The sequence below is a fragment of the Dipodomys ordii genome, unplaced genomic scaffold (assembly GCF_000151885.1).
Source record: "Dipodomys ordii isolate 6190 unplaced genomic scaffold, Dord_2.0 Scaffold88, whole genome shotgun sequence".
Classification (NCBI taxonomy): domain Eukaryota; kingdom Metazoa; phylum Chordata; class Mammalia; order Rodentia; family Heteromyidae; genus Dipodomys; species Dipodomys ordii.
Window position 1 is genome coordinate 2344993 of NW_012267304.1, and position 12043 is coordinate 2357035.

A 12043-nucleotide genomic window follows, 5' to 3' on the forward strand; every position below is an offset into this window, starting at 1 on the left:
AAACATAAAAAGAAACTCCTAATTTTGGTCATCTCTTGTATGTGTATGCAGGTCCTGGAGCTTGAACTCAGGGCCTGGGCACTGTCTCTAAGCTTTCGTGTTCAATGCAAGTGCTCTACCACTTGAGCCACAGATTTACTTTTGTCTTTTATGGGTGATTAATTAGAGATGAGAGTCTCACAGACTTTTGTGCCTGGGCTGACTTCTATCCACAATTGTCAGATCTCAGCCTCGTGATTACATACAATCACAAGTATGAGCCACTAACACATAGCTGATTTTTATTCCCATAATTCTGCTTTCATTTTACTTTTTATTTTTTAGGGAATAGTCTGGCCAGTTGTGCTTTCTTTGGCCATTTAAAAAAGTATTTGTTTTGTGCCTGTGATCATTCTTTTATGGATTATTTATGTTTTCCCATCATTTTAGATAAACATTTCGAATTTTTCAAGTACCTTTTTGGAATTAGAACAGTATGAATCCTTAAAGTAGTTTCTAGGAAAAAATCCATTTGCCTATCATGCTAAGAGGTTTTGGAGTGACATATGTTCATTTACTCAAATACACAAGCAGCCTAGCTATGAAGAAATAGAGTGTGCTGAAATGTTATAAGTAGTTGCCAATGGCAACTACTAAATGTCACCAGTTCCAATAATTCAAGCAAAGCTACTGCTGCCATATTCAGTTGCGCACACAGAAAGCACTTTTTGGACAGCTTCGTCAAAATGGTTGGGAAATCAGGTCTTCAGGAAGATAAGCAAAGACAATGTGACTATTTTAGCAACCTATAAGAGTGAAACCATGAGTTTTAATTTATCTGGCAAATTACCTGAATAGTTTTTATCCCAAATATCCAAAGATTTCTCTCAAAAAATTTCAGGGGCTTTTTGGGCACTTGTGGCTCGCATCTCTAATTCTAGCTACTCAGGAAGCAGAGCTCTGAAGATTACAGTTTTTAATACATTTTTATTGTAAAAATACTGTACAGAGGGGTTACAGTTACATGAGCAAGGTAATGAGTACATTTCTTATCAAGCATAGTTGCCTCCTCCTTTGTTTCCCCTTACCATCCCTTCCCTCCCACCTCACAACTACACTCCACCCCGCTCCTGCCTAAGTTGTAAAGTTCATTTTTCAACATAGTGTCTTGTGCATGATGATCACAGTTTGAAGCTAGCTATGGGAAGAAAAGTCTATAACACTTTTATCTCCAATTAACCACCAGAAAATAGAAGTGAAGCTATGGCTCAAAGTAGTAGAGCACTAGCTTTGAGTAAAAAAGCTTAAGGACAGCACCCAGGCCATGAGTTCAAGCCTCATGACAAACCTTCTTTCCCTCACCCCAAATTCAGAGGCTTACATTTGTATTTTCAGTCTTTATTAAAACACAAATTTATATAATATTTTACAACTGTCAGAGTGGTTTCATTACATAACTAGTTGCCAATCCTTGTTGACAAAACCCTATGAGGTTGATAGAATAAAAGCTGTTTCTATTTTAGACATGAGGATACCAAGTCACTCATCCAAGACTGTACAGACAGCAAGTGACAAAATCTGGAGAAGAATCCAAACATATCTCCTGATGCTTCTGTGTTCTTTACTTCCCACTGCACTGCCCTTATCTCAAGATATAGTAAATATCCATGGGTGCAATGTTCTTAATTTCCAAAGAATAACTTTCCATAGTTAAGTAGTTGTCCCATATGGAAACAGCCAGTTTTCCAAGAATGTTTTGATAATTACATAAGTTTGCACAGTTGTGTTTGAGTAAAGTAACTTTTCACAGCCCAAAGGCAAACACTAACAATTTCACTCCATGGTGTCCAGGAAAATGCTACCCATAACTGGAGAAGCTCAATATAAAATTGAATCTACTAAGGCAGGCACAGAAAGACAAATACAAGTTCTCACTTGTATGTTGAAGCAAAAATATTGAGGTCAAAGAAATATCGAAGAGAACTGAAGGTATAAGAGTCTGAGAAGGGAGTTAGATGAGAAACCAAAGAGAATATAGTTAAGGGGCCTTAGGGATGCAATCTAAGACAAATGACTCCTGATATTCATAGTAGGATAACTGTGGTTGGCAACAATTGACTATTTCAAAATACCTGGTAGAGAGGATTTTGAGTGTTCCCAACACAAATGGTATATGCCAGAGATGACAGCTATGCCATTTACCCTCAACTGCCATTCTTCATTAAGTACCTGTACTGAAATGCCATACTGTACAGCCATTCACATGCACAATTACCATGTATTCATTTAAAATGGTATGTATTTTTAAAAGAATTGGAATTAAAATTTAATGTACTCCTCAGGTTTTCAGAAGTCAGTGGAAGATGAGGAACTTGAACATATACACCCTTTCCTGCCCAAGATAGGTGCTTCCTAGGTTTTGTGAGCTCAAGGCAGACTTTTCATACCTAAATCATACCACTTACCCCTTTCTTCAAGGCTTCCAACCAAGGAAGCTGTGTTCACAGAAGCAGTAATGGAAAAGTAAACAAAAAACTTACTAATGAAAGCTTGATTTGAGAATTCAGTACAGGTTGGGTAAAATGTGTCATCCTCTTTTCTACCTCTCTGTTCCAGGGTATTTTAGTTTTCTTTAAGAAACAGGGGTTCACTATGGTCTCCAGGTTGGCCTTGAACTTCTGGCCTCAAGTGACTGACCCTCCTGCTCCAGTCTCCAAGTTGCTAGGATCACAGGCTGCAGCATCTGGGTTTTAAAAAAATGGATTGGAAACTGGGTGCTGGTAGCTCACTCTTATAATCCTAGCTATTCAGGAGGCTGAGCTATGGGGATCATGATTCAAAGCCAGCCCTAGCAGGAAAGTCTTTGTGATTCTTTTCTCCAATTGATCACAATAAAAACAACCACCAGAAATGGAACTGTAATTCAAGTGGCACAGCGTTACCCTTGAGTGAAAAAGCTAAGGGACAGCAGTCAGGCCCTGAGTTCAAGCCCCAGTACCAGCACCAAAAACTGGATTGGACAATGAAACTTAACACCATTCTGCTGGATGTGGCAGCACACATCTCTAATCCCAGCTGTATAAGAGACAAGAAAAGACTGTGGTCTGATGCTAACCTGGGAAAAATATAAGACCCTATATGAAGAACAGATGAAAAGGAAAACGACTGAGAAATTATAATGATCCCCATTCTATATTGTTAGTGTAAGGATAAAATTAGATAGTACACATAAAATGTTTTGAATATTTAGGACATTATAGCGTGAGAACTATATACATATATAAAAATATATCATATATATCACATATACATATGTATATACACATACTACACACATATGTGTATATATGTATATAACACATTTCTGTTTTGGAGACATGCCATCATATTATTAATAGCAATCGACTTCCCTCACCTTCTCCCTTTTGTTCTGTTAGGTCCTTGATGGTGCCACACCCACTGTCTTGACCCAAGGGAGGCACTGGCACCTCTCATATGGCTTGTGGGTCAGATATATGGCCTAACATACTTACTTGCCTAGCAAGCTCAAGGTCCTGAGTTCAAATCCCAAGACAGCCAAAACAGAAAGAAAAAAACTAGTCTTCGGAAGATATTTAACTTGACCTAATAACCCAGCAGCAAGTGAGTGGACTACAGTGTCATAGATGGGTATCATTTTTTACCACGATGACTGCTTATTGATGGTCCCCTGATTAATTTAGAGCAGTCCGATTAGTAACTGCCATGAGGAAAGATTGAAGAGAAGGTATATAAAGTACCTGCAATTACAAGTGCTGTGTGCCACGGACCAAGGCTGAAAAGGTTCAAAATGTTCCACTTCCCTAATATTAGACACAGACTTACTGGAGAGGGGCTCATCTTAGTGCTGGCTTCTTCTCTTAGGTTGCCACGGTGATGAGAGCATGAAGAACAAGTGACAGCAGAAAGAGAAATGCGGTATCCCCAACAGATTCAGCACTCTGTGAGGAAGTAATGAGATTCCCCGCTGAACAGAACCAAAGTTGCCAGGGCTTAGATGTCGAAGGGGGGACAGGGAGAGGGTCTGCTAGTGCCATGATTTGTTCTCTCAGAAGTGCTCATGTTTGCGTCAGTGTGTTCGAAATAAGAGGAGACAGCCTCTGTTACTGACAGACAAGCCCATATTCTCTGCTCTCAGAGTCATGTCAAGTGACACGGAGAGCTTTGAGTTATTTATTATCACCCTGCTTCTTCAGCGCCTGCAAACAGATGCTGCCATCGGACCCATGCTGTTGACACCCATCAACACTTCCCAATCTTTGTGCTGACAGGAGACAGGGTTGCCCTTCTGAGACCCTGGTGGTTAGAGCCAACGTGTACTGAGTGGCTAAAGCAAGCTAGCTGGCTGTGAGTGCAGCTAATTTCTGAGCAGTGCACACAGCTTGGCACAGAAGCTAATGTTCCTCGGGCCACCAAGTTCTCATCTAACCTTCGATTGTATGTCTGGTAGGTTTTGGAGTTATGGCTATTTTGGGGTTGCCTTTTCTCACATGATGCTGTCATTTCTTTCAAGTGAAGAATCCCAGTTCGAAAGACATCTGCAATGCAATCTTGGCCTCCAAACAGGCAGGAAGTAGGTTGTCAGTGCAGTGACATGACCTTTAAATGCAAACGTGCTCTGTGTTACAGATACTTCCCATTTAGCCAGAGCTCAGGGCCTTGTGTGATTGCAAAGTTTGATGGGAAAAGTTGGGCTCAATCGAAAGGTACTGGGCTCTAGATTGGAATCTTGCACTCAGTTACAGTGCAACCTGGAGCATGTCCTTTCCCTTCACATTATATCCAGTTTCCTCAGTTAGTGCAAAGTTAGAATCAAAGAAACCATGCAAGTAGAGTTACTCTGAAACACAGAGAGACACCGGCACCTGTGTTGGCCAAGCTTACTAGCATTTATGGAAAATGAAGGACAAAGATGAGCAGTCTAGGGTTCTTGAAAGTATACACAGAATGGGACTGGGAAGGTGGCTCAGTGGTAGAGCGCTTGCCTTGCATGCATGAGGCCCTGGGTTCAATTCCTCAGCACCACATAAGCAAAAAGAAAAAAACCAGAAGTGGTGCTGTGGCTCAAGTGGTAGAGCACTAGTCTTGAGCTGAAGAACTGAGGGACAACGCCCAGGCCCAGAGTTCAGGCCCCACAACTGGACCAAAAAAAAAAAAAAGAAAGTATACACAGAAGCAAGTGAGTACCTTAACCCTCATATCTGACCCACAAGCCATATGAGAGGTGCCAGTGCTTCCCTTGGGTCAAGACAGTGGGTGTGGTACCACCAAGGACCTAACAGAACAAAATGGAGAAGGCGAGGGAAGTCAATCACTACTAATAATATGATGGCATGTGTCCAAAACAGAAATGTGTTATATACATATATACACATGCATGTGTGTAGTATGTATATATACACCTGTACATGGGATATATATGTATATGGGATATATTTATATATGTATATAGTTCTCACTCAACAGTGTTCTAAGTATTCAAAATATTTCACATGTACAATCTAAGTTAATCCTTACAATAATGCTATGGAATGGGGATCATTATAATTTTTTATAGGTAAAGAAACTGAACCATAAAGACTAATTTTTGTGCTAGGGACTGTGCGTGTAGCTTAGAGCCCTGCCTGCTATCAAGCACTGAAATAAAAGATATTTTTAGGGAACAATTAGAAAGGAATCGATATTTTTTAAATAAATTTTTATTGTGAAAATACTGTACAGAGGGGTTACAGTTACATGAGCAAGGTAATGAGTACATTTCTTTTTCTTTCTTTTTTTTGGGGGGGGTGGTTCAGTTGTGGGGCCTGAACTCTGGGCTGGGTGCTGTCCCTCAGCTCTTCAGCTCAAGGCTAGTGCTCTACCACTTGAGCCACAGCGCCACTTTCGGCTTTTTTCTTTTTGCTTATGTGGTGCTGAGGAATCGAACCCAGGGCCTCAGGCATGCAAGGCAAGCACTCTACCACTGAGCCACCTTCCCTGCCCAATGAGTACATTTCTTATCCAGCATTGTTGCCTCTCTTTTGTTGCTCCCCTACCATCCCGTCCCTCCCAGGATCAATATTTGAACACAAGTTTAGCTTGATTCCAAAACCTGTCCTCATAAACTAGCAGGCACTAAAAACTGTAGAATAATCCTGATCCCAAACCTCGTGCTGCAGTCTATATCTCAGCCACTAGAGGGAGATGTCTCTCTTGCTGTTGGCGGACCCCGGTTGCACAGCCAAAGGCTTGGAGCCAGCTATAGTCTCCTTGAAGCATAAGAATTCTAGAAGGACACAGAGCCGGCTTCCAGCCGGTTCTTGGGCTTTCCTTCAGCCTCTTAATTCATATTTGGCTTCACGCAACAGGTATAAGCAATGATGGAAACAGAGAGGCCTTTGTGTAAGTTTACAGATGTTTTCCTGTGGGCTATAGGAGGCCAAGCGCAGCTGCCTGCTTTCGGGGCTCTCACACTTTCTCCAGGGGAATAAGGAGGCAAGACAGAGCCCAAGTAGTTAAAACGCAGGACTCTATAGTCACACTGTCCCATTTGCCCCACAGTGTAACTGTGGTCAGGTAACTCCACTTTTCTGAACTTATTTCCTGCCTGTGAATATGAGGACAGCTTTGCGAATCCTGCTGAGCTTTGGTGAGATTTGTTCTGTATAGCATGGGTGGACAAGGGCACCTGATTTTCCAGAGCTAAGACTTAGGGCTACAACGAGACAGCAAAATACTAACAGATAAAACTAGATCACCCTCATTGCCTCTCCCTCTGGTGACCCCATGCCTAAGGCCCCCCAACAGTCTGCCACTACCTAACTGAAGGCCCCCAAATGCCCCTCTCTTGAGAGACACCTTTCAATGGCGTTCAGCTTTTCCTGGCCCCTGGCCCAGAGTTTTTCATATCCTCTGACTCACTTCCCTTTAGGCAGAACTTAAACCTTTTCTCCTTCACCCTCCCACAGACCTAATCTTCCGCCAAGTCCTGTTGATCCCACCTCCTAAAGGGTAGACTCTAGGCTCCAGAATCAGATGCCCTGAGTCCAATGCTGCCACTTAACCATCAATGTAACTACGGGCAAGTGCTGTCATCTCTGATCTTGTCTTAGCCATTCATTGTCTGTGTCACCTTGAGCAGATTCTATCTTCTCTAAATCCCAGTTTCCTCATCTACAAAACCAGAATAATAACCCTACTTACATTTATGGTTGTGGTAAGGATTAAATGAGGTAATACATGGCAAAGAACCTGGCACTTTAAAAGTGCCCCAAGTTGCCAACTGTGTGATTTAGGATATGGTGTTAAAAAAACACCACTCTAAGCCTCAGTTTCCTTAACTGTACCTTACCCTCATAATTGTACTAAAGAAATTAGTCCATGGAAATTTCCTAGCTGTGCTCCCTAGTAGGAATTCAACAACTCTCAGCTAGAGTTACCCTCCGAGTCACCTTGTTGCCCATTCTTCCCCAACTCCTACTCACACACTCCCAACTGGGCCTTTGTGCTTATCTAATGGATACTTTATCTCCTTTCTTGTAGTGAGTACCATGGAATATTGACATAGTATCTACTGATGTAGTGTGTTATTGAATATGAACATAGTGTGTGCTGATATAGTGTGTACTAACAAAGTGTGTTATTGAATACTGACATAGTGTGTTACCGAATATTGACATGGTAGGCTATTGAATTGGAATATATTGAATGTATGTGTGCTGTGAAATAATATGAAATGTTAAAAGCTATACAATTAAGAGTTACAAGTTAGAACTATGGATACAGAGATAAGGACACACCCAGGGAGCCTACAGAGCCATCACCAAGGCAACTAGCCCACCCAATAACCAGACCCAGCCAGAGGCAAGAAGCGAAGCTGCCACCAAGGCAACCCTGATAATCAGACATACCCAGAAGTGAAGGGCCCAGCCTAAAACATACAAAAACCCAGGGCAGCAGAGACCCTGCAAGACAGCCTCCCCGAGCGAGGCGACTTCACGCTGGACTGACTGTCTGCTGGAGCCTGCCCCAGCAAGCTGGCAGCTTCTCCCTTCAGCGACTCAGAGCAGCCTGAAGGATACCTTCTGTGGACTCCCCTCTGTCTCTGGATCAAGTGACATGACACGTGAGCTCCCGTGGGTGTGGGGCATAAGAGTTAGTTATTGGGGTGAATTGTATTTGAAGTGTTTGAATAAATTAAGTAACACTTATTAAGTCTAAGCTTGATGTTCTGTACAGGCACACAGCACATTTCCTCACTGGTACCCTGTTGTATCATGGTGGTCTTACTTTCTGTTCTCAGGGGCCTGGTAAAAAGTACACACTCAAGTAAAAAAAATCTGCTTAGCTTTTTCATTCCTACATAGGGGAGGGGTAATAACTGTGCCTAGCTCTTGGGATTGCCACAATTACAAGGAGATAATGCATTACCATAGCAAGTGCCTGGCAGAGTGAGTGCTGTAATTATCACTTCCTGAACACTCATTCCTTGCTATTTTTCTTCTTCTTATGCTTTTTTTTTTGCATTGCTGAGGATAGAACTCAAGGCCTTGTACATATTAAGCAAGCACTCTATCACTGAGCTACATGCCCAGTCTCCAGCACTGTTAGCTAGATTTGGTTCTTCTAACTCTTGCCAGCTGTGGATAAACCAAAAATACAAGGCCAGGCTCCTGACAGGTCAAAACAGTGACTTCAATCCATGATAACTTGTTGGGGAGGAAAATTGGCCTCTTACCCACTCAACAAGCACACAGTTGTGGGGATGAGATAAAGTAAAAGTTGGTAACATCCACTAGGGCAGGGGCAGGAGAATTTCTGTGTCCAGAAGCAGAGGAGAATCAGAAACAATTTCAATGAGTATATGTGAGTTGAGGAAAGAAAAACAGACTTTGTACTGAGAATATTAAGAACAGAGAGCAGGGCTTAGCACAGTGGCTATAGCCTGTAATCCTTTTGGAGGTAGAGATTGGGAGATCATCGTTTGAGGCCAGCCCACAGATAAAATGTTCATGAGAGTCCATGTCAACTAACTCTGGATACAGTGGTGCATGCCTGTCATCTTCAGCAACACAGGGAAGCACAAGTAGGAGGATCGAGGGCCAGGCTAACCCTGAAAAAAAAAGGCAAAAAAGAACTGGAGGCATGGTTCAAGAAGTAAAATGCAGCCAAACACAAGTGGCTCACGCCTGTAATCTTAGCTACTCAAGAGGCTGAGATCTGAGGAACCAGGGATGAAAGTCCATGGTGGGGTGAGATGGGAAGGCAGGGATGGGAAGGGGAAACAAAGGAGGAGGCAACAATGCTTGATAAGAAATGTACTCATTATCTTGCCCTTGTAATTGTAACCCCGCTGTACAGTACTTTCACAATAAAAAAGAAACATTAATAATAAAAAAAGAAAGTCCATGGCACTCTTATCTCCAATAAACCTGCTCAGAAAACTGGAAGTGGCGCTGTGGCTCAAGAGGTAGAGCGCTAGCCTTGAGCTGAAGAACTGAGGGACAGCGCTCAGGCCCAGAGTTCAAGCCCCACGACTGACAAAAAAGAAAAAAGTAGTAAAATGCTTGCCAAGCAAGTGCAAACCCTTAGTTCAAACCCCAGTATTGCAAAAAGAAAGAGGGTAACTCTGATCAAGATGCATTCTACACACAAATGGCTATGTTAAACCAAAATCCTCTTGTACAACTATTTGAATATATATATATATATATATATATATATATATATATATATATATAATTTTTTGTTGTTGGTCATAGGGCTTGAACTCTGGGCCCTTCAGCTCAAGGCGAGTGTGTGGCCACAGTGCCACTTCCGGTTTTCTGGGTGTTAACTGGAGATAAGAGTCTCACAGACTTTTCTGCCTGGGCTGGCTTTGAACAGCGATCTTCAGATCTCAGCCTCCTGAGTAGCTAGGATTACAAGCATGAACCACAGGTGCCTGGCTTGAAGATCATTTTTAAATAATAAAAATGTATAAAAATAAAAGAGCAGCGAACTGACCTTCACTGCAGGAGAAAAGACCAGTGAATAAAGACAGCATGTGGTAATTATGGAATTTGAACCCAGGTATGTCTGCTTCCAAAGCCCACACTTTTAATATATACAGTATTAGTGTCTGCTAGCTAATAGGTACTGAGGAAATAGATGGTTCATGAAAGGAATTCATGCTCTTGCCACTTTCTGGGAAGTTTGTCTCTGTCCTTACTCATGCTCAGCTTTCAAGGGCCAGTTCAAATGTGTCCTTCCTCGGTTGCTGTGGATGAGGTGGGGGAGGCATTTAGTGCTGGGGAGGTACTAGAATAGGACTGCAGAGTGGAACTAAAAGAAGGATTCAAGAGTTTGCACTGCATTTGTGTACTAGAATACAGTTGCTACAAGATAATTTACAGTGGATTCTGCCTAGTCAGAATCATTTTAATCACTTAGGGGGGAGGAGTAGAAGCCATTTCAGGATAGGGGAACTGGGGAGAAGGCAAAATGTCTCGGCAGTAAATAATAGCACATGCGCAGTAAGAGTGAGGGCCGGAGAATGAGAAGAGCTCATTCTGATTTGAGAATTACTGCTCCTGCTGAAAGCAAAATAAATAAATAAATAATACTGCTCCAAGGGTTTTAAGGTCTTTAAACCCCTGAGGATTTAGGGATTTGTAATTCTATGCTATATAATACTTTAAAACCTAGGATATTCGGATTCCAAGGATTTTAAATCCCTATAACCTATGGACTCAAGCAATTTTTGAGCTATGAGATTCTGGGAGCTTAAGACCCAAAACAAGGATTTTTAACGGAACACTGGACATGTTAGATATTAATTAATCCCTTTGGAAGTTCAACTAATTCTTGGTTTAACTCTTGGAATAGTGGTTTCCAAACTGTTTTTCCCATAGTGTGGGAATCACTGAAGGTACCACACTAAAGGGGGTGGAGAGTGTCAATGTATAGGGAAAAAGATGATTTGGGAGGGATCCTAGGTCCCCCATTTTGGCTTCTCCAGGATAGCCCCATTTTTATCTGATTCATATATTGGACTTCTATATTCATTCAGAAGAAGGGATTTCCTGCTACAGCATGAAAAAAATAAGTTGTGAAACCTTTGTCCTAGGAGCCCAATCTATGTACTGCCATTTGAATGGCAAGTTGTCCAAGAAGCCACATGAGGCCTCTGAAGTTGTTTTAATTTTACTTCTCTTTTTTTCCCCCTTTTCTTTTATGTGCAGATTAAAATTGCAAACAGGGTGGGCACTGGTGGCTCACACCTGTAATCCTAGCTACTCAGAAAGCTGAGATCAGAGGATCCCATTTCAAGATGACCCCCACCCCCTCCAGGAAAGTCCATGAGACTCTGATATCCAATTAACCACCAAAAAAGCCAAAAGTGGATCTGTGGCCCAAGTGGTAGAGTACTAGCCTTGGACACAAAATCTCAGGGACAGCACTCAGGCCCTGAGTTCAAGCCCCAGAACCACCACCCCCATAAAAATATTACAAACAAGCACAATACTGGTGGCTCTCATCTGTAATCCTAGCTACTAAGGAGATTGAGCTAAGGATCAAACTTCAAAGCCAACCCCTGGCAGGAAAGTCTGTGATCCTTTTATTTCTAGTTAACCACCAAAAATCTGGAAATGCAGTTGTGGTTCAAGTAGCCGAACTCCAGCTATGAATGGAAAAAGCTAAGGGACATTGCCCAGGCCCTGAGTTCAAGCCCCAGTCCTGGCACACATACACATACCCTACAAACATACTTTAACTGCAATTATCAAATGGTGCCAGAGAGATCAGATTAAAAGACCTGACATATGAGTCATACAAAAGTCATTCAATCCTGTAAGCTCATTACTTTTATGAAATGAATAATATCAACTATTACTACTGTGACTACTACCATGTATTGAGTGGTTTTTATTATTTGCCAGGGCCTGAGGTAAATATTATATAATATATATGACTTGTATATATAAGATTTATATATACATATATATGATTTATACATAATTATACATAAAGATTATACATTAATGCAGAATATAAATTTACACAC